Source organism: Melanerpes formicivorus, unplaced genomic scaffold (genome assembly GCF_026170545.1).
Source record: "Melanerpes formicivorus ecotype bairdi unplaced genomic scaffold, bMelFor1.0.p_v2 SCAF_2, whole genome shotgun sequence".
In the NCBI taxonomy this organism is placed as follows: Eukaryota; Metazoa; Chordata; class Aves; order Piciformes; family Picidae; genus Melanerpes; species Melanerpes formicivorus.
This window is the reverse complement of record NW_027142354.1, coordinates 25,060,067-25,066,660: the sequence shown is the minus strand read 5'-3', so window position 1 is coordinate 25,066,660 and position 6,594 is coordinate 25,060,067. Positions and strand designations below refer to the sequence as shown.

At 55.9% G+C, this 6,594-nt stretch overlaps 1 long non-coding RNA gene across 1 annotated transcript; it reads right to left on the bottom strand.

Moving 5' to 3' along the window:
* Positions 1-245: 245 nt before the first annotated feature.
* Positions 246-5,838, bottom strand: LOC137445667 (uncharacterized). The gene is made up of 3 exons (XR_010988450.1): positions 5,354-5,838; positions 3,778-3,922; positions 246-2,185 (listed from the first exon to the last, which is right to left on the bottom strand). It is a non-coding gene; the product is annotated as an uncharacterized lncRNA (long non-coding RNA).
* Positions 5,839-6,594: the final 756 nt, after the last annotated feature.

Genomic DNA, 6,594 nt, shown 5'->3' with positions numbered 1-6,594 from the left:
TCCCTCTGCCAGTACTGCCTGCAGCTGGCCACAATGGCCAGAGAGGCCCCTGAGGTGAGGGCCTCCTGTGCACTTGGATGGGCACCATGAGGGGATCTCAGCCCAAGGAGAGCCCCTCTGGGAGCCCCCCTCTCCCCAGGTGAGATGTGGGGCTGTGCCCCAGGGCTGTCACCTGGGTGTGCAAGGTGCTCTGTGACATCACAGAGCCCTGCTGTGCTGCAGGGGAGACACAGAGCTGTGGCAAGGGCACTGCTCCAGTACTACCAGCAGCAGCAGCAGTGGCAGCTGCATTGGTAGTGAGCACAACATGGGGAAGGCTCAACAGGCCATGTCACTCACCCTTCTCCTGCTCCTGGTGGCCCTGCCAGGCTGGGAGGTTGAGGCTGTGCCTTGGCAAAGGCAGGGATCAGGTAGGTGGGCAGGTGACTGCTGTTCATCCAAGTCCCCTGGCATTAGCTACCCTGCAGATCTGAAGTGTCTTGAAAGTTCTCCTGGGAGCTTCCCTGTTGTGCTTGTCCACAGCCAGGGCTGCAGGTGATAGAGACCCAGTGTCACAGCTGGCTTCTGGGGCTGACACTCAAAGAGGTGTTGGGGGGCTGATGGCTTTTTTTATTTTTTGGCTGTCAGTTCAAAACCCAAATGTGAGTGAGGTGTCTCTTGTGAGCGGGAGAACATCACCCTGCTGTCTGTGTGCTGTGCCAGTGTGATCCCCTCAGGGTCCTGCTGTTGGCTTCGGACAGTGTATGTCACAGGCTCTGAGGGGAGTTTCTGCTGTTTGGTTGCAGATGCAGGTGTGGGGAGAGAATCTGCAGCTCCTCAGCTGGATCCTGTGCCAGAGCCCACCTGGCATCCCAGGGGTGAGTGGTCCCTCTTGACTGCCCTGGCACAGCGAGCGCTCACCTTCAACATCCTCCTTGTGACAAAGCTAACTTGGGACTTTCCCTTCAGGCCCTCAGAGAGCCAAGCACATGGCTGCAAAAGGAAAATCCTACCAACACACTTCAGAACTCCTAAAGGCAATCCTGAAGGACCTGGAGGGATCAGCCCATGGTGAGCTGCTTGAGCTCTCTGACTCCAGCTGTGTTTTAGAGAACTTGCTGTGCTTTTAGAATACATAGAATAGAATACGTAGAATAAACCAGGTTGGAAGAGACCTTCAAGATCATCACGTCCAACCCACCAACCAATCCAACCCACCTAAACAACTAACCCATGGCACCAAGCACCCCATCGAGTCTCCTCCTGAACACCTCCAATGATGGTGACTCCACCACCTCCCCAGGCAGCCCATTCCAATGGGCAATCATTCTCTCTGTATAGAACTTCTTCCTAACATCCAACCTAAACCTCCCCTGGTGCAGGGGGCACTCTGGGCTCTTCATTGCCACTTGGGAAAGTGCCCAGCACATGGTGCAAGCCCTGGCATCTCAGACCAGCCTGTGCATCTCTTACCCTTCCCATGTGATGGAGCTACCATGATGGGAAGTGCTTCTCCAAAGGGCTCCTTCCTCAGCCTCTTCCTGTCCTCTCTGTGGGCAGTAATTTATCTCCATCTTGCAGCTGGCCAAAAGCACCAAGTGGGATGGGATCAAATCACAGGCAACCTCCTGGTCTCTCAGCAAGTCAGGAGTCTCCTGGTAAACTGGGCAGTGCCTCATGCTTCCATTTTCCTCCTTGAGTGGCACATTGTTTGGATCTAGTGAGTGGGTGACCCCCAAAGGCCTGGGCTTTGTTCCTAAGCCTCACTGTTGTGTTTTGATAAGTGCTGCTCCCTGAAGACAGCCTGTGCCTGCTGAGTGCCTTCTAGTGACACTGACAGACTCTCTCTCTACAGAGACGGTCCGTGAGACCAAGGAGAAAGAGGTGCTGCAGGAAGGAGGCCACAGACCCAAAGTGCCAGTCCCAGCCCGGGAAACAGGGGAAGGTAATTGCTGTCTTTTGGTAATCCAAGTCATCAATCTCCATTCCAGGGTGCCTTGCAGGCTCCCTCCTCCCCCTCTGCACATCATCAGAGAAGGCTCCCAGCAGCGCACAGGGCACACTGACACAGAATTGTTCCTCCAGATGAGGCTGGCAGGAAGAGCACAAACCCTGGGGATGCTTCCGATTTCCAGAAGTATTGCATAGAAGGCGTCATGGCCATCTTGGGCTCCATACTCTTTGGGATGCTGCTGTGCTGCGTGCTCTGTGTGTGGAAGAAGAGAAGAGAGTGAGTTGCTGGGAGGGTGCTGTGCCACACACCTGCATTAGATGGCTGCTATTGGCAGGCACAGATGGGGGATTTGGGAGGGCCCAGCTAGTTCCTGGGCAAACTCTGCTGAGGTTTCTGCTGCAGGGTGTTGGAACTGGTCTCTCAGTACCTGGGCTGTCTTTCCTGAAACCCCTTTTTACTGTGGAATGTTTGAGGTAAAAGTGGCCCTGCCTCAGCAAGAGCAGAGCCACTGACAGTGCCTGCCAAGTCCTGCCCAGCTTTAGGCCCCTGGGTCGGCCAGGCTCGGGTAGCCTTCATAGCACAGGCAGAGCAGGCAGATTGGGATGGTCAGGGCCAGGACGAGCCGTGGGCAGGTGAGCAGAGCCCAGGTGAGGGCTGCAGGCTGCCCTCTTTTCTGCACGGAGCTCTCTGTGCCCCAGCTCCCACGTGCAGCTGGCTGCCCTACCTGAGCTGTGGCAGGGCCTCAGCAGCCTCTTCTCCCTGCAGGCGCCGCTCTGCAGCTGTGTGAGCCCAGGGCACCAGCAGCAGCTGCCCCTCGCACCGGGATGGACAGGGCACGGCTTTGGGACGCATCCAGCCTGGGACACATCCGGAGACTCCTGACTGACCCTGGCTCCTCTTTGTCATTAATAAACACAGAACAGCAGCACAGTTGTCTGAGTCCTAACGGCAGCAAAGCCAGGAATTCCCCAACCCTGGCCCAGGCCTGTGTGACACACAGGGACATGGCTGGCCCACAGTGTCTGCAGTCGGGGAGCTGGGCAGGGGACCTGCTGACGGGCTGGGGGTGCCCAGCTTCCCTCAAGGGACCAGCCTGCTAAATTCTGAGCCACAGAGGAACAGGTCATCACCCCCCACCTACAGCACCGTGGGCTAAGCCCAAGTCCTGTTGGAGGAGATAGTGGAACACTGAAGAAAGGGACTCCTGATCAGGGTGTCCTTGATGGTTGAAACATCCTAGACAAATATGGGATAGGACTTTCCCTATGTGAGCACTCCCCAGGGGTCAGAGCAGTTGCTCCTTTACCATCCACCCTCAGGATGCCAGCAGGGTGACACTGTCCCTGGAGAATCACCTACATCCTCCTGCTTTTGTAATTCCCACCAATTGCTCTGCTGCACTGTGTTTATCAGCTGGAGCCATGGCCTCACACCTCTGCTGTTGATCCAGCACCAGTATTTCAACTGCAAAGGCAGCCTGGAACTGCACTGCAACCTGCTCCTTCAAGCTAGGAGCTAGAAAGGAGAGCAGAAACATTCTGCATCATCAAAGTTCTGCCTTTTCCTAAGGAGTAGACACAGCAAATTGAAAAACCAAGCTTCCAGACTGAGGAAATGATACCTTCTGCTGCTGTCATTTGTGGCCATTTCAGACTTACCAGAGCCAAAAACGACAAGGAAACAGAACTTAGGTTCCTTTCCCTGTCCGCTCTCCCCTTTCCCAGTAAGGAGAAAAAGGAATTAGGCAGGAGAAGAGGAAGAGGTAAAACAAGAATAGGCTTGCATCAAACTCTCCTGGGCTGGGCTTAAGCCAGCACATCCTTTTAGATTGGCAGCCCACTAACCTTGTAAATCTGCAGGCTTCTCTCAGCAACATTACCCTGAGAAGATTTTTCTGGGCACAAGAGCATGAAGCACACAGAGAGCAGGGAATCCTTCACCACAAGAGTTGTTCACATCAGCTTCACTATCAGGAAGGAGACTGACAACCTGCAGAGGGGGAACATCCATACTGGCACATGCTTTGGGAAGAATTGACAGCACAGTCTTACAGTGCTGATGCTCTACACTGCCTAGCTAATTCCTGTTTGTCTCTCTCCCAATACAGAAACCCAGAGGGGAGGGAGGGGAGGGGAGGGGAGGGGAGGGGAGGGGAGGGGAGGGGAGGGGAGGGGAGGGGAGGGGAGGGGAGGGGAGGGGAGGGGAGGGGAGGAGAGGGGAGGGGAGGGGGACAAGAAGGAGCAGGACAGTTTTGCCCATTTCCTGGTTCTGAAATTTCCTGGCTGAGTTTTGCACTGTTTCCTTTGTGTTGGTGCCCATGGGGAAGCAGAGGAGCAGCCAGGAGAGCCAAGGTATCACTCAGGAACCTGACTGTGGTGAGGGGAGGAACCTGACTGTGGTGAGGGGAGGAACCTGCAGCTGAATTCACAAGGCAACATGGGCTTGCTGTTCTAAAGGTGGCAAGTCAAGCAGTATGTCCTCTCCAGTGCAGCCAACATTCATGGGAGGAGACAGATGGTAGCACCTTCCCCTTGCACCACCACACCAAATTGCCATGGCTCAGGTGAAGGAGGAAGCCTGGGGGAAGACTCAGGGCTCAGATTTCTTACTAGAGATGGAGGACTTCCAAGAGTGTCCAAAAGAGAACCTGTGGAAATTCCCCTCCCTTGCTGTGTGAGAATAGGCTGAGAGAGCTGAAACTCTTCAGCTGGGAGAGGGGAAGGTTGGGGGGACGTTTGTGTGGAAGGCACACTGTCCATGGGAGGGATGAAGATGAGGTAGCCAGGCTCTTCCCCAGAGCGTGCCCTGAGAGGATCAGAATTCACAGGCACAAACTAAAGCCCAGGATATTCCACCTGTAGCTGGGAAATCTTTTTCCCTGTTGGAGGGACAGATGCTCACACAAGTTGCCTGTGAGGCTGGGGAGTCTCTGTCCTTGCAGATACTCAAAACCCAAGGGGATCTCCTGCTGGGCAACCTGTTCTAAGGTGAGCCTGCTTGAGCAGAGGGCTTGGATCAGAAGACCTCCCGACCTCAGCCCCTCTGTCCAATTCTCTGCTTTGGTTTCACTCCCAAAGCCTCTGAGCCCAGCCCTGATGCCTACTGGAAAGGATGTTGGGACAAGGACTAATCCCAAACTGCTCCCTGAAGGTCCCTCACCAAGCAAACTGGCTCATGGCAGACATAGTCAGAGGAAAGCAAAGATCCTTTGATTGTGGCCATCAGCTGGGGGCAGCAGCCAGAGCGCTTCAGCCACCAGGCACAATGAATCAGCACATGCAAGGACAGGGCCAGCAAGCTCAGACCAAGGCACAGGGACAAGGAGAGGCAGAGTGTTGGTTCCCTCTCCCTGGGCTGCAACACTCATTGGAAACTGGCTATGGCCCGGAGGAGAGAGCTGCTGCTGGCAGTGCCACTCACCTGAGCTTCTTCAGCCTCTGGAACTTCCTGATCTTCCTCAGTCCTCATCCAACCCTTTTTCTTGTCCTCTTCTGCTGCTGGAGGTTCCTTTCCTCTGCACAGGTCTCCTCTTTTTCCTACTCTGCTTCGATTTCACTCCTAGAGCCTCTAAGCTCAGCCCTGACACCTGCTGGTAAGGAACCCGAACAAGGAACGACCCCAAAGTGCTCCAGTTTGGTTCCTGGCAGAACAGCCTCCCCCTGGGCCAGAGCCCTGCAGGCAGACTCAGGCCCTTGGGGCTCTCAGGAGCTGCAGCCCAGCAGTCACCACCACTCAGCCCATCACAGGGGCTCAGCACCGGCAGCCAGGGAGTCAGACAGCAGCCATCAGGGGCAGAGGCAAGACCAGACAGGACTTGGCTCCCCTCTCTCTGGGTAGCAGCATGCATGAGAAACTCCCTGCCCCCTCCCTGGGGCAGTCCTGGCTCAGGCGGGTGACAGTCCAGGCTGGGGTAGGGGGCACAGACCCTCCCCACTCCCCTCGCCCCCAAAAGCCTCCCTCAGGGAGCTGGGGGGGGGGGGCAGTCCTGGCACAGCCATGGGGACTTGATGTGCTGCAGGGCCCACCCCTTGCCTGAGCACTGGCCTCTGATTGGCTCTGGGTGCTGTCACTCTGCCCCGGCTGAGGCTGTCTGATTGGCTGCTGGGCACCGGCCACAAAGAAGTGGAGGTTGAAGGAGTTCCCAAAGTCCCTGTGCCTCTCACCGCCTGGCTGCTGAGGCTGCGGCTGGGAGGGAGGGTGGCTGCTGGAATTGTGAGCTGAGCTGCCCTGCTGCTGCAGGAGGAAACATCTGGGTGCTGCTGAGGCCTTTCTCCTTGGTGGTGCTCCCTGTCTCAGAAGGTTGGGTGAAGCAGAAGTCAGACTCTCCGCAGAGAGGGTGGCCAGCAGAAATTCACGGAGGCTCTCCTCCTGCTCTGCTGTGCCTTAGGGAGGCTGCAGCTGGAGTCCTGGTCCTGGCTCCAGCTCTGGGCTCTCCAGGTCAAAGGAGACAGTAAACTGCTGGAGAGAGGAGAGGGGAGGCTTTGAAGATGCTGAAGGGCCTGGAGCATCTCTGTGAGGAGCAAAGGCTGAGAGCCCTGGTGATTTAGAGAAAGACACAAGAGACTCATTAAGTTTCTTGTATTATGCTTCTGTTTAGGTGCCTGAAACAGGTAGAATAATTTCAAAAGACCTGTGTACCTTCGGAGAGTTTTGGGCAAACT